The 27,397-nt window shown below is 33.7% G+C and overlaps 1 long non-coding RNA gene across 1 annotated transcript; it reads left to right on the top strand.

The window, feature by feature from the left end:
- Nucleotides 1-13,471: 13,471 nt before the first annotated feature.
- LOC142630358 (uncharacterized) lies at nt 13,472-16,197 on the top strand. The gene is made up of 3 exons (XR_012843290.1): nt 13,472-14,094; nt 14,208-14,417; nt 15,878-16,197. It is a non-coding gene; the product is annotated as an uncharacterized LOC142630358 (long non-coding RNA).
- Nucleotides 16,198-27,397: the final 11,200 nt, after the last annotated feature.

The raw sequence follows: 27,397 nt of genomic DNA, 5'->3' as shown, positions 1-27,397 counted from the left end.
GAAGTCTTCCAATGGTGTCCTCTTTTGGGATGTGAGATTCTTTAGGGGTGTGCATGCTTGGGAACTAGAGGCTATGTCAGACTTCATGAAAACCATATATGGTTCTCCTATAAGGGGACTTGGTGAGGATAAAATGTGTTGGATACCTAGCAAAAATAAGGGATTCATGGTTAGTGATTATTATAAAATTCTAGTTGGCAACACTATTTATGGTTTTCCTTGGAAAAATATTTGGAAGCAGAAGATTCCCTCTAGAGTAGCTTTCTTTGTTTGGACTGCTGCCTTAGGGAAATGCTTGACGATTGATACTTTCCGAAAAAGGGAGGTGTGGATTTTGAATCGGTTGACCATTTATTCCTTCATTGTCCTATTGTTATGGATCTATGGTCTATGGTTTTGGGTATATTTGGAGTAACTTGGGTTATGCCACACATTGTTTTGGGGCTGTTAGGGTGTTGGCAAGGCAGTTTTGGTCGTCATCGAAATGGTTATATTTGGTCCATCATTCCACATTGCTTAATGTGGTGTCTTTGGAGGGAGAGAAATAGTAGATGTTTTGAAGATATTGAGAAATCTATTCCGGACCTCAAGCTATTCTTTTTTAGAACTTTGCAGGATTGGTTGTTTGCTTTGCAAAAACAATTATTCCCTTCTTTTATTGATTTCCTAGACTCTTGCAATTTTTGTATTTGATTTCTTGACCCCTTGTACACTCTCTGTGTACTAGGGTGTTCCTTTTTTATATCAATAAAGCTTATTACTTAAAAAAAAAAACATTTAAAAATCCAAGTTGTCAGCACTATTATGGCCTTGTGCTCTACCTAGTTTAGTGAACATGAACAAGATAAAACCTTTTTACTCTTGCTACAAGCGACACCACTCATATGTTCACAAAGGGTGAAGTTCCTTCTTATGTACACAGACATTTATGATTTATGAACTTCATTAAGAGTTTAAAACTCATCCCCAATTTCATTGTAACAGTTTGCACTAATCCATCTTGAATGAGACACAAATTTAGTGCTCTTACCAACCACGTATCAATAGCTTGTCGTTACCCTTTAAACCTCTTAGATATAATCAGTTCGAGGTTGGATTCCCACTATTGGTGATTCTCTTAAAAGAGGGGTTTTAGTCCCATTCCAATGGATGTTATCCATACCAAGTCTCAAGACACATTTCAGTAAATGACCTATTTTATATATAAAATTACTAGGCAATGGACTAGTCTAACCACATTTGACTTGCCTTACTTATTCTTGTCTTAGACTTTTAAGTCTAAGTTCACATTGTATACAACTCATGTATACCATATGCATTGTGGTTTTACAACTATAGTATAAGGAATGGCTTACTATGGTTGTGGCCATGACACTTTATCAAAACCTTAGCCATTTTCTTTCCTTGCCTGTTACCATTATAATCAATGCTCTCAATTTAATTTTGTAGTAGAGTAAGAAATACACTTTTTTTTTTAATGCTTACACATAACACCCCCACATGTAGTGATTATCTAACTAGACATAAATATTATCACTCACATCAATAATAGAATTAAACCTGAATATTTTATATAATAGATATTCATCACAATTAAGTACTTTCTAGTGATCAACCTCAAATTTTAGAAACTTTGAAAGTCTACATACTGTGAAGGCAATGTCTACTTTAGTTCCATACATGATATGCAATATGTACTTAATACACTAGCAAACTCAAGTTGTGCATCCACCCTTCCAGTAATCTCCTTATTTAATATTGGGATCAAAGTGTCTTTGCCTCTTTAAAGATATTAAAATCTAAGAAGCTAGTTCTCAATACTAATATCAACACAATGAGATAACATAATTCCCAAAAAGAATGAGAAATCACTAATCTCAACACAATGAGATTACTCAAATCTCAACAAAATGAGATAACATAAATCTCAAATGAGATTAATATAGTGCACATCTCCACTATATTTCTTTACTTGATTCTCATTCATAAAAAAAAAAAAATCATTTAATTAAGGAAATACAAACCCACAGGTCTTTCAAGCAAACTTCCTTACTAAGATCACTTTTTTTTTAAGAATGTCACTTCACATCTATATGATGCATACTCAAATTATATGTGGAGACACAATCCAATATTTCATTATTGATCCTTGAATGTTCAATTAATGAATTCACTTGTACTCTCTTTATTTCACAAAGAGGCACTTTCAAAATAGGATCACAATATGTGCTTGTTTAAACTCAAGACATCTACCACATATGGCAAAATTTAATCACAATGAATTTAACATCCCTTGATGTTAATTCTCAATACCTTTATCAAGCACATCTTTGATGCACATTAGCATTCTTATGAGCCCATGACTCATTTAAGGGTTATACCCCCACACTTTCTTGGCTATCATAATTCCACAATTTGAGTTTCTAAACCCCACAATTTGGGTTCTCAACCATTCCAAAATTCACATATATACACACATTATAATTACATATATCAAAATGTAATAATAGAATATAGTGAATTTCCTTAAAATTATATGAATAGTTTTAAAGATATCAAACTAATAACACAAATAGTTATTAGTGTATAGACATCAAAAATCTATCTTTTTCCCTTTGTTTCAAACCTTTTATTTTTAACCTTAGACCAAAAGATTTTATAATTTATTATAATACCCACTCACAACCAATTGGTTTAGAAACTAGAGATAGATCCATTAAGACCCAATTATTATTAAATAACATTAAGTCTATCTCATTATTAATAGCTTTTACAATAGAAAACTACATCTTTTTAGAAGCACAAAACTTTCTCAAGCTTTAGGATCGCTTCCCTCAAAGAATACCATGGGTATTTAATTAGGACTACACTTTTATTACCTTCAACAAGGTAAACAAGAGCTTCACATGAAATAGAATTTGGATTAAAATCTTCTTCTTTTTTCTCAAACTTTGACTCCACCTTTGTTCACTTGGTGAACCACATTTAAATATTTAATATCACTTAATGTGATATTTAAGATTGGAGTCATTTATTCGTGTTTAATTAAGTAGGTATCGGGTATCCTTGAAATCATCTTTGAATTTAAAATCAATAAATTCAATATCCTTTGATTTCACTTTTATATTAGACATTAAGTCTAATAAACTATATACCCTTGAATTTACTCAAAACCTACATATAAACTTTATATAGCTCTTTGACTAATTAGTCCTCTTTGGTCTATCATTTACAAAAGGTTAAGCACTCCCACAGTTTAAAATGATAAGCATTTGGTCACATTTTCATTTCATAATACATACGAAATACCTTTGAGATGAAACTCTATTATGCACATAGCATATACTAAGCAAAGTTTCTTCCCATTGATTAGATAAGAACTTAGCCGATTGCACTCAAGTTTATGGCATTCACTATAACAAATAGAGTTCTCTCTTTTGACCAAATCATTTTATTAAGGTGTATAAGGGACTACACTTTAGTGCATTATGACATGTTCCTCACAAAGAATAATATACATTTAAAAATATTCATCATTTCTAGATAATACACAATTCAATTCAAATCATCATGCTTATACAAATTATATCATGCTTTGACATAAATTTCAAGAATTTGAAATTTAAAAGTCTCAATCTAGCATGCCACAAATAAAAAATCAACAAAATAAGCACAACCAAAACATATTGATAAATAACACTCAAATAGTAGCATATCTATTGCTTACTAATATCTCATTCTTGAACAAGACCATTTTTAAATAACAAATTGGTTTTTCTTGATATTAGGTACATGAAAATATAGCATTGGTCAAGAGAACTTTTTGCCAAAACTCAATTTCACTTCAACAATGCACTTTCCATGAACTTTTGTCTTATTGTGGATGTCCACAAGCACCTCTAGTTCTATGGAAGACTCCTCATAAGCCTTGAATTGTGCCTTGTAGTTGCACACATGCAACATTGCACCTGAATTAAAACACCATTAGAAGGATTTGTAATTACAGCCATATGAAATATATTGTTCTTTATTACATACATCACTCACCATAGCAATAATGTCCTTAATGACAATTGCTTCATTGGCATTTCCATCTTCATCCTTCTTATTCTTTAAGAACTTGCATTCTTAAATGTAATGGTCATTTTTTCCACAAAGGAAACATGACATTCTACTTGTCATTGTTGGGATCCTTAGAGTTGTTTATCTAAATCAATTTACACTCTTATTCACATTCAAGTGTTTATTGTTCTTACTAGAACTTCCAATTTTAACATTGGTCACATTCACTTTAGAATCAGTGTTAGATATACCTCTAATTGAACTTTCCTCTTCAATTCAGTGATGTGATCTGAATTGATCTAAAGTGAAATTTTCTGACATGTTTCTTAATGTCTTCACATAGTTTAGAAAACCACTTAGGAAAATATTCATATACTCTATCACTTTAAGAGTTTAAATTCCCACCCTTTAGATTTTCTACTTCACTTTATAACATTGAAACATGTTAAAATTTCATTCTTATATCTCAATTCAAATAAATTTGCAACACATGCAAATATTCTAACAAAGAAACTCATCAATCAATTTGAAATTCAAATTGCCCATGAACAAGAAATTTGTACCTTCAATGTTCAAACTATGAACATGGCTTTTAATGCATTCACAATGTGAAAGAATCATCACCTTGTCTTGCCAACAAAGAAACTTGTTTCTTTAAGCCTTATTTCGTTGAATCTTCTTTATGATCGATTCATCATTTGAACAACTCTTCAAATCCAAGCCAATTACTCTTTCTACTATGTAAAATTGGTTCCATAAAAAAGATCCAATTTCACCAAACCATAGTTCAACATCTTCAAAGTTGTACCATCATTTACTCCTTGTCTTGTAGTCAAATATTGTCTAAGATTATTGGGTATATTACACAAAGTAATAATGGAAGAATAAGATTAACACAAAAGACAAATAGAAAATAGATAACTTGGAGGCATAAAATCATTTTTCTTAGACAATATTTGCCCCCACACTTTTGTTGCTAAAGGAGGGTTATCGCAAATTTGTCTCTAGGATACAACCAAGATATTGGTTTCTATAGATAGTAATTCTAAAAAATGACCACAGAATTTCTTGTGTTTCTCTCAAACTTACTCTTTTGTGGAGTTTAATTATTTTTCAAGTGAACATAAGTCTCTATTTATACCCATAGGGTTATGTTTTATGAAAATGTACATATGAAGAGTTAATTATTTTTCAAGTAAACATAAGCCTTTATTCATAAAAAGGCACGTATGTTTCATGAAAAGGCATGTAGGAGAGTTAGTTATTTTTCCATAAAACAGTTAACAAAGATTGAAACATCTTCAACCTTTCTAAATAGTTATTAGAAATTTTTGTAGAAAATTCTAGAAAATTTAGATTTTTGAATTTTCACTTAGAAAATTCTAGAACTTGAATTTTTACGTTATGAATCCATATTCTCTAAATTTAAACATTATTATTACAACCTATCTTTGTATATACCTATATATACAACAAAAATGTTAGTCTCACTCACTCACACATAGGAGACTGTAACATCCTTCATATGCACATGCTAGCAACACACACAGAGATAGAGAGATAGTGGGAGATACCATTCCTCTATTTTTCACTTTTTATCTTTTGGATTTCTTCTCAATCTCTCTAGGATTTTTAATACATGCTTTTAGTTAAGCATAAACTAATAAACCAAAAGTGAACTACTTTAAGTAAACTCAACAAATGACATCCCATCACCAGTTCTGTAAGTGATTTGTATTGTAACAATTCTTATTTAGTGGATCGTTTGATGTTATAGGACCCAAAGATTTTTTTGCATGGTTTTTGGGTTCTTCTCTCCTTGAACACTTCTGGTATTTTTATGGGTGTGATTGATTGTTTGAGATTTGATGTTTTTTGATTATGTAGCCATGCATATATTAATTGACTAATTTCATTAACAATTGGGCTTAATTTGATAATTAGTTTGAAATTAACACAAATCGTAAAATTGGGGTCTAAAGCGTAACTTTCATCACCAATTTCGCTTTGTTCCAAACATACTCATAAGAAATCCTAACCAAGCCTTTAGTTGCTACAATGCTCCCAAAGACCCTATATTTTGATACTAATTTGCTTTGATCACATACACTTTTCTTTTCATAAAGAATATAATTTTTCTCTATATTAGTTTAGAGAAAAAAAAAAATCCTTCATTCTCTTATGCAATGATTCAAATGATTATTCATGTGTACTTAATGTTACATGACTTATCTAATAGCCATGTGACTTTTAAACAAGGACAAAGTTTGTTGTAGCCAATTACTACAGCTACACTCTATATCTTTTTATTTGATATTAGTTTTGACAAATCCACCAATTTTCACTCCAAAAGTTTATAGATGTTCCATTGTTGATGAGCCAACCAATGCCTACGTTGCAGATGTGACTAGCATTTGTAAGACTATGCCAAGTGGAGGAGATTTTCTTGGAGGCGGGGAGATTTTTAGGATTGTTTCTTCTAAGAGTGTCTGCCCAAAGATTTGAGGAGTTTGAATGAAGGGTCCAAGATCTTTTGGCAAGGAGGACTTTGTTTTGGGGGAGACTTTATTAATCCCTAAGCCACCAAGGAACTTAGGTCTATCAACCAAATCCGAATTCTTTAGGTGAATCTTCTTCTTTTGAATTGAGTTGCCCCAAAGGAAATTGCAGTTAAGCTTATCAATCTCTTTGCAAATCCTAGAAGGGAGGAGATTGCATTGCATGAGGTGGGTGGGGATGGCAATGGTGACAAAGTTAATAAGGGTGAGGCGCCTTAGCCACCAAGGAAAGAGAATTTTCTTTCCAATTAGCAAGCTTATCATAAGCTCTTGTATTTCTTCTATTGGTGATGATTGGAGCTCCAAGATATTTTTTAAAGTCCCTAGAGGCTGAGATTCCAAGCTCATCAACAATGATCTCAATGTTTTTGAGGGCTGTGTAGGGAGAGAAGAAGATTTTTGATTTGGAGTGGTTTATTTTTTGGTTTGAAACATTGCAGAAGGTGTCGAGAACTCTCTTGATAGCAAGGAAACCTTTTTTTGGAGGCTTTTGTAAAGAGAATAAGATCATCCGCATAGAAGAGGTGAGTGAAAGTTGGGCCATTTCTAGAGGACTTGAAGCCATGCCAATTTTTTGTAGTGATTTCCTCTTGAATAAGCCAAGCCAAGTGTTGAAGTCAACAATAAGTCAAAAACTTCGATTATATATAGGACAAAATTTAAAATAAATGATATTTGATTGCTTCTAGTGGTGGTATGAATTGGAAATGTCTAAATATAGACATAATCCAATTTTTATGCAATTTGGAACACCTTCATATATAAACACACAAGAATTAGACTGGCCAAGAACTTTGCCAAAAAAAGAAAAAGAAAAAGAGTAGATTAGAAAAGCATAAACAACGCATCAATTATCCGGTAGCTAGCAGTTGCCATGAGCAACTTTGGTCTCCTTTTTGACTCCTATACAAGAAACAAAGTGTTGAAGTGAGTGTGTTTCAAACACTTAACATTTGCTTTGTGTCCCACATTAGTTAGGAATAAACATTGTTATGAGTTTATAAGGCTTTGCATATCTTAGGTGGTAAGTTGGAACATAATGGGCTAGGTGTTGGCTTGGGCTTGAGCTTGGGTTTGTTACATCATTCTAGGCTTTCACCTTTCCTCTTACTTTCTTTTAGCCCAAATTTGATTTGATTTTTGTTATGTCCATTGGTGAGCTTGTAAGCAGCCCATTGGGCATTTAATGAACAGCCCGTTGGGCATCAAATCTGCACAGTAGCCATTGGAGAACTTGTCCTTTAGTCAACCCACTTATCTTCCTTTAGTTGGCATATAAGAAACCCTGCTTCATATTCTTTTCTCCTTCAGTTTTTTCAGCTTGCTGCCGCCATTCTCCTTCCTCTGTTCAGCCCTAAACTTTCTGCTCATCTTCACAAAAATTTCATCTTCTAAATTTTAGTTTTAAGGAAAGGCAATTAAGGTTATTCCTAATTCTTCTTGTTTGAGTGTGTGATCAACTTGAAGAAATCACTATAGTCTAATCTTAGGGGGTTGTTTGGCCAAGAGAGTCATTCACACCGAGTTCTAATCCGGGTGACACGAATCAACCTTTAAAGACAACGCATTTTGCGTGATTCTATAGTTTGTGAGATCTTTCTAACTCTATCTATTTAATTTTTGCCATTGCTAATTTTTTTAGGGTTTGTATTTTTGAATCAAAACTTGTTTATTTAGCCATATTTTCCAACAATTTTAAAGGTTGATTAGTGTGTTTTAAAAATGAAGAAACAAGTTATTGATACTCTTAAGGTCATTTCAGAAATTACAAATCTTGAGGCTTTTGATGGAAATAATTTTATGCGTTGGAAAGAAAGGGTTTTGCCCATCTTGGAATTTACCGAAATTGACCGGGTTCTTTATGAGCCTAAACCCAAACATGATCCTAAAAATATAGCAAAGTGGGAAAAAACAAATAAATTATGTGTTCATACTATTAAGTGTGGTTTATCTACCAAGTTGTATGATAATTATTGTCATTTTACTTGTGCTAAAGATTTATGGGATGAACTTAATGGTTGTTATGGGTTTGAGGATGAGGGTGCTAAAAAATTTGCTATAGCTAAATTTATATCTTTTCAAATGGTTGAGGAAAAAAGTGTTTCTAGCCAAATTGAAGAATTTCAAAAATTAGTATCCGACTTAGCTAAAGAGGGTGATGTCTTACCCGAGAGGTTTGTGGCTCATGGCCTTGTGTTTAAATTGCCGGACTCCTGAAACACCGATATAGCCACCATAGAACATATTTGAATCTTCAACAAACTATCGTTGATATTCAAATTGAAGAAACAAATAGGGTGTCGGAAAAGGTCTCTAGAGCTAAGGAATTTACTTCCAAGGCTAATGTTGTAGAGGGAGGACCCTCTAGACCTCCACAACATAATAAGAAACATGATTTCAAGAGAAAAGGAAATTTTCATAATAAAAATGACCCAAATCCTCAAATCCAAAAGAAAAAGGGTAATTGTTTTATTTGTGGCAAAGTAGGTCATTATGCGGCAACATGTAGGGCAAGAGGCAACTTCAACAATAATAAGAACAACAACAAAGGCTCTACATCAAATAAGGCAAATGTGATGCAAACCGAAGAGATCATTGCGGCGGTGGTGTGTGAGGCACACTTGGTGACAAAAGTGAAGGTATGGGTAGTTGACTCGACTTGCACAAGACACATTGGTGCATTTAAAGAGGAGTTTAGTTCCTACACTCCTATGGCGGAAGGCATCGAATGTGTCTATGTTGGGGACAATGGGTTCGTGCCGATGAGTGGTAAAGGGAAGGTACTCTTGAAGCTAACTTCTGGTAAAACTCTTTCACTCAATAATGTCCTTCATGTACCTCACTTTCGACACAATCTCATTTCGGTACATTTACTTGGTGGCATAGTTACTTTAACTAAGAATGAAGTCTTTGTTGGTAAGGGCTATGATGATGAAGGTCTTTTTGTACTTAATGTTGATCAAGTTATTAATGAAAGTGGTTCATCTTCTTGTGCTTACTTAGTTGATTCCATTGATGGTTGGCATGGTAGACTTGGACATGTTAATTTTGGCTATATAAAGAAAATGAAAGAATGTGAAATTATTAACTCACTAAGTGAAGCTAATATGGACAAATGTGAAATTTGTGCTGAAACTAAAATCACCAAGAAACCTTGTAAATCTATAACAAGAGAAACCGAGCTTCTTGGATTGGTACATAGTGACTTGGGTGATTTAAAACACACCATGACTAGAGGTGGTAAAAGATTTTATGTGATCTTTGTTGATGACCACTCTAGATTCACTAAACGTTATTTACTAAGAACCAAAGATGAAGCTTTGGAGATGTTTATAAAGTATAAAAATGAAGTTGAGAACCAAAAGAATAAAAGGATTAAAAAAACTTAGAACTGATAGAGGTGGTGAATATGAGTCTAATCATTTTAAGGAATTTTGTGAACAAAATGGCATAATACAAGAGGTAACTCCACCTTATTCATCAGAATCCAATGGAATAGCCGAAAGGAAAAATAGAACTCTTAAAGAGATGATGAATGCTATGCTTAGTTCCGGGCTATCTTCCAACATGTGGGGGGAGGTCATTCTTTCGGCTTGCCATATTCAAAATAAGGTACCTCATAAGAAAACTGGTAAAACTCCTTATGAACTTTGGGAAGGGCGTAAACCTAACTTGGAACATCTCAAAGTGTGGGGGTGCTTGGCTAAGGTCATGCTACTCGAGCCTAAAAGGAGAAAGCTTGGTTCTAGAACATGTGATTGTGTGTTTGTTGGCTATGCTTGTAATAGTTCATACTATAAATTTCTTGCCATCAAAAGTGATATATTAGAATCATATACTATTGTTGAATCCGAAAATGCCATATTCTTTAAGCATGTGTTTCCTTTGAAAAATAAGGAAAAAGTATTGCATGATTCTATTGAAATTTCTAATGATTTTGTTGATGACGTGCAAGAAATAAGAAGGAGCAAGCGAGCTAGGAAGGAAAAGGATTACGGTAACGATTTCCTTGCCTGTTTCGTTGAAGATGAACCTGTAAGTTACTATGATGCAATTAAATCCGTAGATGCACCTTTTTGGTTGGAAGCAATTAATAATGAATTAGAATCTATTATGTCTAATCATACTTGAGAATTAGTTAAACTTCCACCCAAAGTTAAACTCATTGGTTGCAAATGGATGTTTAAAAGGAAATTAAAACCGGATGGAACAATTGATAAGTTCAAAACTTGCTTAGTAGCCAAGGGCTATAAGCAAAAACATAATGTGGATTATTTTGATACTTATTCTCCGGTTACTAGAATTGCATCTATTAGAATTTTATTTGTCATTGCTTCTATTTACAAACTTGTAATACATCAAATGAATGTTGAAACTGCCTTTTTAAATGGTGATTTAGAAGAAGAAATTTATATGGAGCAACCCGAGGGTTTTGTAGTTCTTGGACAAGAACATAAAGTTTGTAAGTTAGTTAAATCTCTATATGGTTTAAAACAAGCATCTAAACAATGGCATAAAAAATTTGATAATGTTTTGCTTACACATAGGTATGTAATCAATGGTGCCGATAAATGCATATATAGCAAGTTTATTAATAATGAAGGTGTTATTGTATGTTTATATGTTGATGACTTGCTTATATTTGGAAATAGCCTTGATGTTGTGCATGATGCTAAACGCTTTCTTACCTCTAATTTTGATATGAAAGATTTGGGTGAGGCAAATATAATCTTGGGCATCAAGATCCTTAGGGATAATAATTGCATTACACTATCACAATCTCACTATATAGAGAAAATTCTTAAAAAGTTTGAACACTTTGATATGTCACCTATGTCTAGTCCTTTTGACTCAAAGGTGCATTTGTTTAAAAATCGTGGTAATAATGTTTCACAAGATAAATATGCACAAATCATTGGTAGTTTGATGTTTTTGACGAATTGTACTCGCCTGGATATTGCATATGCTGTATGTAGATTGAGTAGATATACTCATAATCCTAGTATTGAACATTGGGATGCAATATCTAGATTGTTGAGATATTTAAAGGGTACTTTTGATTATGGTTTGTCATATTGTGGTTATCCTGCTATATTAAAAGGATATTGTGATGCTAATTGGATCTCTGATACAGATGAGATAAAGCCCACTAGTGGATATGTGTTCACACTAGCTGGAGGGGCTGTTTCTTGGAAATCATCCAAGCAAACTTGCATAGCAAGATCCACCATGGAATGAGAGTTAATAGCCTTAGAAAAGGCTAGGTTCGAAGCTGAGTGGCTTAGGAGTTTGTTAATTGATATACCATTGTATACTAACTCTATTGCCTCTATTTGCATACATTGTGATTGTCAAGCTGCCATAGCACGTGCTAAGAACAAAATCTATAATGGGAAAAGTCGACATATCCGATGGAGGCACAATATTGTGAGGCAGCTCATTGATAATGGTGTAATGTCCTTGGACTTTGTGAGGTCAGAAAGGAATTTGGCCGATCCTTTGACCAAGCCGCTAGCAAGAAGGCTGGTGAGTGAGACATCGAGGGGGATAGGACTGATACCCAAATTGTGACACTATGACCAATGCCCAACCTCTATGATGGGTGATTCCACGCAAGGGGTTAAATGAGTAGAGGTCATTTGTGGTCCATATGGGCATTGTCAGTTATTATGTATTTCGCTATCTCATTAAGGAGATTAGTGATGAGTCCATCCCTATGGTGTGAGACAGTGCTAAGTTGCAGATTGTTAGAGGTTGAGCTCTAGCTTTTAATGGATCCATAGTCCCTACCTGTTGGGATGGGGTGTACTGCACACACTCTTGATGAATGCCATCTATGTGGGAGTGGAAGTTGTACTGTTTCCTATGAGACTTGGGTAGGTCTCTAAAGCTCTCATGAAACCCAGTGGCGCATGGCCTGTATAAGGCGCCAACTTGCTTATGGAACAACCTTAGTAAAGATAGGTATGTGGGTGGTAAGTTTGGTTATCTAATAGCTTGGTTAAAAGAGTCTAACTCTACTATTATCTAGTAGTTCCTACTTATTTATCCTAAGTATGGTTAAAACCTTAAAGTACTATATTGATGCATGCCTTCTTAAGTTTATTGCTTTTCCTAGTCTAGTGTTTGTAACATGTGGGGGATTGTTGGAGTGAGTGTGTTTCAAACACTTAACATTTGCTTTATGTCCCACATTGGTTAGGAATAAACATTGTTATGAGTTTATCCTAGGTGGTAAGTTGGAACATAATGTGCTTGGGGTTGGGCTTGGGCTTGGGTTTGTTACATCATTCTTGGGTTTCACCTTGCCTCTTACTTTCTTTTAGCCCAAATTTGATTTGATTTTTGTTATGTCCGTTGGTGAGCTTCTGAGCAGCCCATTGGGCATTTAATGAACAGCCTGTTGGGTATCAAATCTGCACAGTAGCCGTTAGAGAACTTGTCCTTCAGTCAGCCCACTTATCTTCCTTTAGTTGGCATATTAGAAACCCTGCTTCATATTCTTTTCTCCTTCAGTTTTTTTCAGCTTGCTGCCGCCACTCTTCTTCCTTTGTTCAGCCCTAAACTTTTTGCTCATCTTCACAAAAATTTCAGCTTCTAAATTTTAGTTTTAAGGAAAGGCAATTAAGGTTGTTCTTTAATCTTAAGGGATTGTTCGGCCAAGAGAGTCATTCACACCGAGTTCTACTCCGAGTGGCACGGATCAACTTTTAAAGATAACGCATTTTGCGTGATTCTATAGTTTGTGAGATCTTTTTAACTCTATGTATTTAATTTTTGCCATTGGTAATTTTTTTAGAGTTTGTATTGTTGAATCAAAACTTATTTATTTAACCATATTTTCCAACACAAAGTAAATAAATAAGTTAACGGTTAACATCTAAACCTCGCTAAGAGAGTGTAATACTCATTTACGCACACACGTGCGACCCTTGCTGGGAGAGTGTTTCACTCACTCACACACACGGGACCGTAACATGCAGTCTCTCTCAGCCAACATGCACACAGCAACACACAGTGATAGGAGATATTGGCAAGTGCCAAACCTCTATTCTTTGGGACTTCTTCAGCTCTTCACTCTCTCTCTCTCTCTCTCTCCTAGAGTTTTCCATACTCCCATCCCACCATGCAACCCTTATTTATGCTTTAGTTAAACCTCAAAAATGAACCAAAGTGAAGAAGAACATAGGTGTTCCTAAAAGAAGAAGTGAACATATAAAACGCCAAAATGACGATCCCACCACTTTCCATAAAACCCAAAATATAACGACCCCGCCACTGTCCATAGCGAACACAGAAAACTAACATTACGTCCCCACCACCAATCTATCATCTTCCATAAAACCCTAACAATTCTTTTTCTCTCCTCCAAAATTAGGCAGCAGTAGCACATCGATGGAAAGTTTCCAGAACTCTCAGCCTCCCCCGCCACAGTTCTTTTGGTCTCAGTCTCCTCCGATCTCGACTCTGAAAAGTAATAATATACCACAATTTTTCTTTTTATTGGACTTCCCAATTTTTTATACTCATTTTTGTTGTTGATGTTGTTGTTGTTGTTCTTGCTGTTATTGTTGTTGTTGGTAACAGTACTGAAGAATGGACTCATCTCCCTATCAAAGTCGCTATAGCGATAGTTATCCTCCTGATCCTCGTTGTTACTCTCATTGTTAAGCTATGGAAGTGTGGACGCGATAGCAGAAACCAAAGCACTATCGAACTTACGTCTATCTCTGAATATATGAACGACTGAGGCTTTGGCGTAGCCTCTATCAGTTCCATGCGGAACTTCTGGATCTGGTGCGATTCATAATTATGGATTTCTTTTAAGTTATAATTCCACGCTCTGATCTAATTTAGTTAGGTTTTTTTATACCTAACCCTAATAAATAAGGTTGCAACTTCTATAAGGTGTATTGTTCTGTACTGTATATTGTTCTAGTGTTAGTCTCACTCACTCACACCCACGTAACAGATCAAGATCTTTTAGAATTCTTAAGACACTCTAACGTTTAGAGTTTTTTTAATCTTGTTCTTTTATTTTATAATGGATGGTTCATATTAAACCATGCCATCAATCCACTTTAAAAACCTCAAAATAATTATTCCAACTCAGCTTTTCAAATTTACATGTAATATTTTATTTTTTGAAATTTATTTTAATTTGCAAAAAAACTTAGAAAACAAAAAACCAAATTTGAAATCCGGATCTCACTGCTTTGCATGGCGCCTGGCTAACGAAAACCCAGATCTGAAATCTAGCGATTCATGTACATACCACTGGCGAACGCAAGCTCCTTCACGGCGCTACTCGAGATTGTGTTCATTGCCAAGTTTTGAGGCTATCAACCTTTCATCCCTAAAAGAAATTTGTACCTCCTGTGATAAATTTTCCCTGGTCCGCCAACAATCATTCATTTCTTTAATTAGCTTGTCTCTTTGTTTTCAATTGGACTATACATGTGTTTCTTCCACAACTCAATACATGTAGGTTCAGGCCGAATTCCCTATTTGTTAATACACGGGAACGAAGGAAAATAAAAACAAAATCTCATTTTGACTTTTGGTGAGTTTTTCAACACCTTCCCAAAAACTTCGATAACTTTCTTTACCCTTTCCCTAAAGGAGCTTGTGTTCTCCGGCATCCACGGTGCCAACACCGCTATTTGAATTTCATATATAAGCTTTCTATTTTTTTTTAAACTAAACTAAATTTTTTTAAAAATAAAATCTTATATGTCAATTTGAAAAACTGAATTGGAATAATTATTTTAAGGTTTTTAAAGTGGATTGATAGCATGGTTTGATCTAAACCATTCATCATAAAATAAAAGGACAAAATTAAAAGAACTCCAAGTTATAGAGTGCCCTAGAAACTCTAGGGGGATCTTGAACCAACCGTAACATGCCTAACTTGCTAGCAACAGGCACAGAGATAGAGAGATAGTGGCAGATAATATACTAATAAACCAAAAGTGAACATCATTCCGATAAATGATGTTCCATCACCATTCTTACAAAACCCTAAATCTCATATTTCCTTGTCTGCAATTGGAGGAAGCACATCAATGGCAGGGTTCCAGCCTCCCAGCCCAATTTCAAACTCTCAGCCTCTAGCTCCTCCCACTCCACATTACTTCACTCTTGCTCCTCCGCCTCCTTCAACTCCGACTCGGAACATGTAATAATATACCTCAAACTTTCTTTTTATTAACGTTTCCCAATTTTTTATACCAATTTGTTGTTGTTGTTGGTAACAGTGAAGAATGGCTCTTGTTGCACATAAGAGTCGCTACAGCGATAGTAGTCCTCATGATCCTACTTGTGGCTCTCATTGTTAAGCTATGCAAGTGTGGACGCAACAGCGCCAGGAGCCAGCTGGGTACTGTAGAACTTCAGTCCCTCTGAATATATGAACTGACTGGTGCGATTCATAATTATGCATTTCTTGTACATTATACCACTTCCATGCTCTGATCTAATTTAGTTATAATTCAGTTATATATGTACTGTATTTACGCATTGCAATGATTTTGAAGAATAGGGTGTGGTTTCGTTTGTGCTTGATATGATTGGTACACATGGGTTTCTTCGTGAACTGTGAATTGTGCCTAAATATAGATTCAGCCTTGGATGCAAAATTATAAATGGATAAAGGGTTAACACCAGTGCCTTCAAAATCCTTTATTTCTGCCAATCTAGATTTCTCACAAGCTAGTGACCAGCACCTTAGAGACGGTTATCTACTCTTGTTCTCAAATTGAGAAATGCCAGGAACACTAATTTTGGCACAATTTTATGCCACAATTCACCACATGGAGAGTTGTGATTGATAAGGGTGTGTCAGTGGGTCATATGAAGACACACCTTTACCATTCACAATTTGTCATGTGGCGAGTTGTGACACAAAATTAGTGTCCTTAGCATTTTTCTCTCCAATTAGTTACTTTCAAGCCATAAAAATAACCAGCTTTTGATATATCCTGGTATGATGTACTCTATCCTCAATTTTGATACCCCATCAAACCGCACTGCTCTAGCCACATTAAAATGCTAAAACAAATGTTCGTACTGTCAGCTAGTCATTACAAAGCATACACAGACTGCTAAAATGGATGAGATCCCAACGGTGGAATTAGATTAGGAAAGTTAGTTACAGTTGGATAAGCAAGAGTGAGTTGATTAGTAGTCTAGGACACTAATCACATTTATTACAATTGTATTTCTTATATACACGTGATATTAGTAAGAACATATGAGAGATTAGTGAGCCAATAGTCTTGAATCTTGTGTGTCAATTAAATTATGGCCAGTTATCTATAAATAGATCCATGTCATTCCTCTTTGTATCACCTTGAATAATAATGAAATTGTTGCTTTTGTGCATTTCTTTCTCTTAATCTTTCTCTCGGAAGGTGACTACCTTGACATAAAGCAGAAACAAGACTGAAAATTCTCCAAGAAGTTAGTTGTCCCTTATTGCAATTATAAAATCCCAACATCTACTATTTTATATTACATTCCCTAACATGCAACTTGGGATCAAGAAGTTTCTGGGAAGTTGCTAGTCAAATCAAAGAATTAGTATTTTTTCTGTTTTTGGGTTATTAGAAATACTCGTCGACTATACTCGTTATAGACAACCTCAGTGAAGACCAAGAATAAATACACAGCATATCAATTCAAAAAGTAGATCTAACAACAATTGGAAGAAGCTTCCAATGACCATTTCAAAAATATGCTTCAACTGTCAATTCTGGTGGAGAATCTATCATAGAGTAGGATGAGGAACTGGTTCTGCAATAGGCAGCAATTGAGCGACTACCAACAGTGGAAGTGAAAAAGAATTTAAGGGGAAGAGTGTGACTGATGTTACCAAGATTGGAGCTGTAGAAAGATATCTGTTTATTGAGATGTTCACAAAGCACACTAGGAATGATAATCTCTGGTTGCTGAAGAAACTAAGAGACAGGATATACAAGTATCTCGATATTTATTTTATAGTGCAAACCTGCAACGCTTATCTAGTTCCAGAAAAGTTGACTGAACTTCTTTTATAGTTCTTACAAGAATATATGGTTAGAAATAGCATTCTTTTCTGACCCTTAATTTCACTGTCACGGTACACAATTTCACGCTACTTATAAGTGATCAAAAGAGAAAACCTTTGTTGGGATTTTATAGTAATCAAGTGCTTCATGATGAACTGGTTATATCAAAAGGTTTCTTTGATGATACATCATACATCTAATCCACAAATCAAACTACCAAATATCATTAGTTGGGTGAACATCTTTATTTGTAAGATTGTTTAGCAACAATCAGAAAAGGTCATAGTTTTTTTTTTGCATGATATGATTGGTACTCGTATGGGTGTGCCGATTCTATGGTTATATTTGGATTTGGGCTACTTCCTGTCCTTTCCTACCAACCCAGCTTCTTTGTGCCTATAGATTAAGACTTGGATGTGAAATTAATGGATAAAGTATTAACACTAATTCCTTCGAACTCCTTTATTTCTGCGGATCCACATTGCCCACCAGCACCTTAGAGAAGATTTTGTACTCATCTTCGTTACATTAGTCAGTCAAGCCATAAAAATAACCAGTATATGATAGATCCTGGTATGATATAGTGTCCCGCAATGTTAATGCAACATACTGATACTACTCTAGCCACATTACAATTGTGAAACAAATGGTCTTCTGTCTCATCCCTGTCATTACAAAGGGTACACAGATTCAGATAGAATCTTCCTATGAGTCAAATCAGGCCCCACCAGTAATGCATTGCTTCACATTCTCCTCATAAGAACCGCTAGTTTGAAAGGCATTTTCAGATTTCACATTAGACCAAACGAGAAAGGCATTTGTGCTGAAAGCATTAAAGTATAGAAGAAAAAGGCGCATGGGACTGATGGAACCCGCAAATAGTGCTTACGTTAAAATAAACCAAAAAAAAAAAAAAAATTTAATGAAAGTTCTTATGCTAATTATAAACAATCTATTTAAAAAATGTTTTATAGTCACTACAAAAAACTGGACCTATAGTGGCGTTTCACAAACGCCACTATAGGTCCAAAAAGCCCAGTATAGGCCCATTTGGGCTATAGCAGCGCTTGATATAGTGACGTTTTCAAAACGCTGCTATAGGCCCATTTTTTAAAAACACTATAGCAGCGTTTTTATAAACGCCACTATAGGGTATAGACCTATTTTCAAAAAAATTTGATTACCAAAAATTAATTTTTGATAATCAAAAGTTATTTTTAATTGAAATTTTAACTTTTAAATTTTGAAAATTAAAATTTTAATTGAATTAAGAAATTCAAAACAAAAATAGAAACCCAGCAAATTCAAGCATAAACCTATAAAATTCAAAGTCAAACACAACACAACATGCTCCAAAATACAATAACACAATCTCATAAAATTCCAAGCTCAAGAACACATTTTTTTTTATATTAAAAATAAGCACAAGATCATATACACAATAGCACAAATCCAAATTTCAACATAAGCACGAGATCAAAAACATGAACATAGACACAAACATTGCTAAAATATTTGCTTCATTCAAAATATTCCTCCATTTTCTTACAACCCAAAAAGAAAAGGAAAAAAGAAGAAGAAGAAGAAGAAGAAGAAGAAGAAGCTAGATATACTATCAACAAAAACCCAAAAAAAAGCTAAGGGGAGGGGAAGGGGAAGGGTCTCACCGAGTTGGTGGTGGCATGGTGGGCTTAGCGGTGGGACCGGTGGCATGTGGGTTGAGCGGCGGGCTTGGCGACATGGTAGGCTTCATGATGGCGTTAGAGAGATGAGAATGAGAGAGCTAGAGATGAGAGAGTGACTTAGAGATGAGAGAGTTCAGAATTTTTTTTTTTTTTTTTTGAGACTGAGAATGTGTTTGGATTCAACTGAAAAGGGGGCTGCGTTTTGCGTTTCAAGCCTTTTTTTTTTTCCAGCCGCATATGTTGACCAAGTCTTCCGTGAACAGTGCATCCGTGCACTGTTCACGGACCCACAAATTTCACTTTTCAGCCACTTTTTCATTAAAAATGGGTCCCGCGGTACTATTCACACATTTTAAAATTATTTTGCTACAGTATTTTCAGTTTTCAGTTTTCAACAATAAGTTCTATCCAAACAGACCCTGAGTGACTTATGAGAGACTTTAAGATCAGACCCATTTGTTTTGTGTGTTTATGTGAATAATCAGTAAAGTAAAGCATTTGGGGAAGCAAAGTGATTATACTTAAAGTAAAACATGTGGAGGAGAAAAAGAGAGGAATAATTAAATAAATAAATAACTAAATATGAAACTTCTGGGACACTACATGCCAGAGATTTGACAAGATGAATTCAAAATTCAAACTTTCAATTTTTCTTTTTAAGTTGGACCTCTAGTGCAGGATCCTTGGGCGGCGTGTGAGGGATCCGATGACTTCAAGTTTTCTACAATTGAGTAGATCGGTGTGAGATGATCACTGTAGTACTTGAAAAATATTTATCGGAGCAAGATGCACGACGAAGACAGTAAGTGTAGTGGTCTGTGTGGTGCGAGACTCCTCAACGACAGTGGCTACAGGTCCGGAATCCAAGGACAACAACTGGAAAACGTCGGAGGTTCTACGGCGAAAGACTGCGTTGGCTGCTGTGATAGCGGAAGCGATGTTGAAAATAGAGTAACACAAAAACAAAAAAAAAAGGATTGCTAAGAAAATGTTAGAGTAGTGGCTCTAATACCATGTTAGAAATACTGAATTTAATAGTATTGTATTTCTCACTGAAAGAATATACATGAGTATCTTTATATAGGAGGCATATGAGTGCAGTACAAGTAAGAGTGTAGTACAAGAATGTGTGCTATACAAGTAAACTAGTTGGGCCTAAAGCCCACAACATTATACATGTTAACAAAGCATATATAAAAACTCAATATTCAATTTAACCAATTAAACACAAACCGATCAAAACCTCCAAATTTCACTATAAGTCTGAAAATTCTAAGTTCAGGATGATTTATGCATGAAATCATGATAAACACAAGGAAATAAAGGTTAGAAAAGACATACTAAAGGTCTGTTTGAGATTCACTTATTTTGCTGAAACTGAAAACTTTTTGTTGAAAGTACTGTAAATAAAGGTAGAAGTTAGTTTTTATAGTACAGTGAAACTCATGAATAGTACCAAAAAGTGCAGTAGAACCCTTGACTAGCAGCAAAATTAAGCTAAATAGTAAAATAAACTAACTTTTTAATCTATAGCCAAACGCACACCAAGTGTAGTGAATTAAGCAAAACCCTTGAAAGATTTGTCTTAGAAAATTACAAAATTGACTTGAGTGGGTGTGGGCTCCAAGAGAGAGAGAGAGAACTAAATTAGAATGAACTTAAAGAGTTCATAAATACCTGTGGCCAAGGATCTTAGGAAACAGACTTTCGATCAGTCAAATAAGAATTGAGAAAGAATTGAAATCTGGAAAAATGCAAAAACAAAATTGCAGCACAACATGTAATTGCTGATGACAAAAATGCATATGAACATAGTCCAGACTTGATTTAAAAGCATCTAAAATGCAAATGAGACATAAAATCCGTTTGGATAGAACTTATTACTGAAAACTGAAAACACTATAGCAAAATAATTTTTAAATATGTGAATAGTATTGTGGGATCCATTTTTAATAAAAAAAATTGGCTGGAAAGTGAAATTGTGGGTTCCATGAATAGTACACGGACAACAGATGTGACAAAAAAGACGGAAAAGTCAATAAATCACGGTTACTGTTCATGAACAGTAACATAAACAGTACCGTTGTCCCCCTGACGCGTGCAGCAACAGCAAAAAAAAAAGAAAAAGAAACATAAAAACGCAACTTTACAAAACGCAATGTGTATCCAAACGGGCAAATATTAGACCAAAATAAGCGGTAATTTAGTAGATACCCATTTTGTAATATAGCACACGTATTAGTTTTATTCCTATCAATGCAATTTATATAGTTAAAGAACATTGTCAGACAATTGTAGGAATAATGGTACACGTAGTAGGCCCTTTAGATAGACATTGGGATTTGTTTAATAGCTTCTCATTCTTTTTATAAAAGGAGTATCTTTTTTTCTTTTTTTTTGCTTAGATATAAAAGGAGTATCATTCTTTTGTAAAGAGCAATGATTAATATTGAAACTCTATCTTTAGTTCTCTCTTGTTCTTTCTTTGTTATCGCTTTGTTTTTGTAACTAGTACAGAGTCTCCTACCTACTTGTATATACACTAAAACACTACCACTCTTGTGAGTCCTGTAAATAAGTACAAAGTATCTAAAGCATACCTATACATTAGCCTAAGGAGTTTGTAAGGTAAGCTTGTATTATATAAATCTGATTATATTATATAAATAGATTCATTAAGAGGCTTAATGAACAATTAGAGTTTGATGGATATTATACTCCTAGATAAAAAAAAATGTCCTGGTTAGTCAAACCAAAGAATCAAAATTCTTTAGTAAATTTGACTATTAATCATGATTTTGGCAAATATAGTTGACAGTGGAGTCTAACCATAGTTGTTAGCATTATATAACAATATGTATCGTATTGTGCACCAATTATCATAAGTACTTATAAATTGTACAGTGCATAAGTGTGTATTATATGAATTATATCTTATTATAAAATCGTATGTAATGTACAATACGTTGATATGTGGGTTTAAAATGATGTTTTTAATTAAAATTTATACTTTTGCTTAAACCCAACAAGTTGTTGGACTTATTTTTAACACACAATTATTAGGCTACTTGATTGAGCCCAATAATATAACATGTTCATAACTTTTTTTCTCCCATTCTCTCTTTGTCCTACAAAATTTGAACTACATACTTGACACTTTATTTTTATATTTGCAAATTTAATTTATTTGCAAATTTCATTTTTATACGATGAATAAGATATTAAATGAAAATATACTTTTTTTCCCTTTTGATACTATTGTTATAAGTATAAGAAGCTAAAATACCTAGAAGAAATATAACGAAAAAAACTTATTAAAATTATATAATTAAAGAAAAAAAAACAAGAAGAGGTACTATATGTTGATGACGAAGAAGAAAATGAAGAAATAATTTTGCAAGATGATGAACATGGTAATAATATTGACATAGATGAAGTTAATTAGGCAAGATGATGTATATGATGAAAATAAATTACTATTTTGGCTTATATGTCATATATTATTATTATCACTTTTGAATTTAATCAATTTAAATGCGTACGTTTTAAACATATGTTATTTTTTGTTTATTTAGTTAGTTTTGTTAAATATTATTACATAAGAGATAATTAAATTAGTCATTTGCTAAATGTTTTTTGAGTTTATAACAAATATAATTTATATATATATATAAATTTTAATAAATTTTATGAGATGTTTGTGTATTTTATGATACACAATACGATACAATATATGATTTAGAAAAATAAAAAATCGATTCAAGATAAGATTCACATTTACTATTGTCTAAACCATTAACATCTATATATATTAAAGCTTGTGTATAATAAATTAATACTGTATTTTATATATATATATATATATATATATATATATAATGTACTTTTTAAAAACTAAATGTGTGTTTCCATATACCTATATATATAGCACAGTGTTAATTTATTATACGCAAGCTTTGATTAAATTGACCCATTGTATTTTTAATTAATGTCTCATGTTTATTCTCAACAAAAAAAAAAAAGTCTAATGTTAATAAAAATAAAACTATTATATGTTTATTTATGAATTTTTTTATAAACTCTGTAAAGGTAAAAGTCAATTCATATATAATACTATTTGTATTTTGAGAACCATGGTTTAACCATGATTTTAAAAATCAGACCAGACCGGCTAGTTCAATCGGGACCAAACACTAATTCGGTCTGGTTATTGTTAAAAACCGAAAATAGAAGAAAAAACGAAAACTGTTGGTTTAACCGGCAAAACTGGAAATTAGTACGGTTAAACCGGTTTTTAGCAGTTCTTCATTAAAACTTCAGATGTTGAATTCTTAAAGAAAGGGAGATAGAGAGATTTTGTTTCAAACTTGAGAGGAAAGATTTTGATTTTGAAAATGTTCTCAAGCCTGAAGCGGTGAAGCCTAAAACACCAATAGTGACTCCAAAAACATTAGATCTCCTATCTTTGTGCTAAGGAAGGAGCCCAAAAACTAAGCAAATTTACAATGATTTGATCTGTCCGCTTCAACCTTTGTTTGCTGCTCTTGCACAGTTGCTCTTGCACAGTTGCACTTGCACATACCCATATTGATGAGAGAGACAGAGAGAGGGAGTGAATATTGAAGAGGGAAATGAAAATTTAGCAAAAAGTAGGATAGGAAAGAAACTTAAGCTCAGACTTTAGAGTTGTTTGAAAGTTTGAATTAAAACGCGTGGATGTAGATTTTCAAAATGCGTGGTGGGTGTGATATAAATGTGTAAGGGTAAGGTGGGAAAAAAATATCAAGTGGGCAATGATATTGTTACCCATTGGTGACTTACTTTTTGTTATTTGACAATTTAAAAAATAACTAAAAATGGTTTTTGTCTTTTTTTGAAAGCAACTAAAAATGGTTTGTAATTGTTACACTTAACCTTTTTATGGTTTTTTTTTTTGGTTGAATTTTGTTAAGTGGTGTCCAAAAGTTGGTATGTTAATATTTAATGTTTTACTATTATTTAATTTTTTAGTTAAAATGACTAGTTATAAAATTATTTATTAATTTTTATAATTAATTTTTATTTATTTATTATTTATGACATCATCGGTTCGACCACCGGTCGGACCCAGATCTGACCATAAAACTGGTAAACCCTCCCAATTTTGGTTTTTTCACCGTACTGGTTTTTTTTTTTTTTTAAAGGACTATATTGGTTTTTAAAACCATAGGTTTAACACGGAAAATCAACCATCACAATTAAATTTTAACACATATTTCCATGTTTATTCTATACATACTTACAGTGCCAGCAAAAGAATGAAATTAGAGATCTAAACCCAATTCAAACCAATGAACCATGCAAAAAGACAGTAAGATAAAAGTTGGGTCAAAACCATGAACTCAAAAGTACTTGAAAGGCAGGAGGTTTATGCAAGTTCCAATATTAAATACTCACACGTGGTCGTGGGTTTGAACTTTGAAAGAACACAAGGGGGAGCGGAACACTCATCGAAAAAGGCAGTTGCTATTGAAGTTGATCTTGATTTTGATTCTAGCTTAAGCTTTGCCATTTTTGAAGGTGATTTGGCTATTGTTATCAAAGCTGTCTGTGGAAGCCTTGAACGCATGCCATGGTTTAGGGTTGTAAATGAAACAAAGTTTTTATAAACATTTCAAGCTCAACTCGGAAAAAAACTTATGTTTGTTTGTTCTGTAAATAGGTCAAACTTAAATCCAAATTTAGACTCGATTATTAAACAAACCTAGCTCAAATATAATAATATATTCATGAACAAACTCGTAATTATAAGGCTTGATTTAACTATAAATAGTATACATTTGTCTTTAAATATACCTATATAGACTAAGAAATTGATTGTGTAAGTTTGTAATTAGATAGGGCTATATAATATCAATTATTATTGGTAGTTTATTGATAATATAAAAAATCTATTAATAGTAAAAATTCATAAATTTGTGAAGGGGTAAAAAACAATAAGAAAATGAAGCGAGCTTAAATATATTAGCGTATTTAATAAGAAACTTGAGCTTAACTGACATGTGAAATAAATCTAAATAAGCAAGTCTAAACCATTAATAATCAGCTCAATTCATTTACGACCTATCTGCTACCGTGGTTTATCTCTAGTATTGTAAATGATATCAAAACTCTTCTCTCTAATTTCGTTGTCTGAGACTTTGTCCATGTTGCCAGAGAAGTCAATGTACTTTGGCCCATAGTCATTAGTGTGCCCACTTGGGCTTTGTCTTCTCGTACTGATGGGCCAGTTTCCCCATATTCTCTACCCCCCTCTGCTTTGGACTTAAATGGGAGAGATGGACCTGGCCCTTTGAGTGTTTTTGTGAAATAAATATGATTATTCAGCAGAAAAATAAAATACAAAAGGCCAATAACCTTCGTTTGGGTTTGGCATAGCAGCGGTGCCACCCACCACGGTTCCAATACATGTTGTAACCAAAACAGGCAATGAATTTGCATATTTACTATTGTTAGGTTAAAGATTGGCCCAGTCAAATTAACCAATTATTTAAGTTGATTAATTAAACCAAATTATGCACAAATTCAATTAAGGCACAATCAAATCACCAAATTAAGTAGGTTTCAGTTAGCTCAACTGGTAAAGTCTCTAATGGTTGTATAAGAGATTTGGGGTTCAATCCTCGCCTATACCAAAAACTGATTGGTGTCTTGGTTTGATGATAAAAAGCTATCATCAGGAGCAAATGCCACAGGCTGAAACTCTCTCAAAAAAAAATCACCAAATTAAAGTTAAGTACAATCAAAAACAAGTTTGACACAATTATTTGATCACGATGAGGAAAACCCTTGCAAGCAAAACCTTATTGGGTGAATTGTAAGTCACCATTTCCAAAAAATTTACTAAACAAGAATTGAGATTACAAGTACAGGAAATCTTATACTATCTCAAAGAACCTATCTATAGTAAAATCTACTAATCTACAAGGAAGCTCAGCTCTAATCCCAATTGAACTACTTCTTGCAACAAATTTTTTCTTTGCACAAATCTCATATCCCTGACTAACACTTAAATAACTAGTTGATTGATGTAGCTTTTGCAATGTTCTTTAAATCACGCTTTGATGAATTGATAGTAGCTTGGTACAAAACCCTAAATGCACAAAACATCGTAGCAGCTCTAAGTATGTATTAATCTCTCTGTATATATGATGACAGCCATAAAATATCCCTTTTACATGTTCTAGAACCCTAATGCTTGAATTCAAAGTTATACTAAGTCATCATGGTTTGAAACTGAAATTACTATTCAATTTTCCCGTAGCTCAATAAATCGAGAGGTGTTGAGATTCATTATTCTTGATAGATAGATAGATATCGAGATTCATTTATTCTTGATAGATTGATAGTTATCGAGAGGTATCAAAGTCCTTTGTCAGCAGCTTTTCTTGAGCGGTCTTGTGTCTTCAAATCGTACCTCCTGGATGTGTTTTTGAATACACCTAAAACTAACGCTCTATTTGTTTCGATATAAAATATTTTTAGAAAAATATTTTCACATTTCACGGTGTTTGTTTTGGAGTAAAACATTTGGTCAAAAGTAAAATATTTTCAGTCAATGAAACCAGCCAAGGCAAATTTGTGTAAAGTATTTTACACTTGAAATATTGGTAAAATATTTTACATTTGTTTTGCTCACTCTATCCCGATACACTGCCTTTCTTTCTCATCTCAAGCTTTCTCAATTTTCTCCACAACCCAGCCCATCGTCAGCCCTTCTCTCCCACCCATCACCAGCTCCACCTCTTCGCCAACGTCCATCACTGGCTCTCCCTTCACTGGTGCCACCCATCACCGATTCACAAGCTCCATCTCATTGACACCACCTTCAGTTCTCAAGTTCGATTTCTCATTTTCCTTATTTTTGTTGTTGTTTACCATCTCTCTTTTTGCTGCTTCTTTTTTTTTTCTTTTTCTTTTTCTTTTTTCGACACCACTGTCAATCTTGTTTAGCTAGGTTTCTAGAGATTGAATTGTGGTGGAGCTTGCTTTTAGTGGGTCAAAG

Source organism: Castanea sativa, chromosome 4 (genome assembly GCF_040712315.1).
Source record: "Castanea sativa cultivar Marrone di Chiusa Pesio chromosome 4, ASM4071231v1".
Lineage (NCBI taxonomy): Eukaryota > Viridiplantae > Streptophyta > Magnoliopsida > Fagales > Fagaceae > Castanea > Castanea sativa.
The sequence above is the reverse complement of the archived record's forward strand: the minus strand, read 5'-3'. Positions and strand labels throughout refer to the sequence as shown.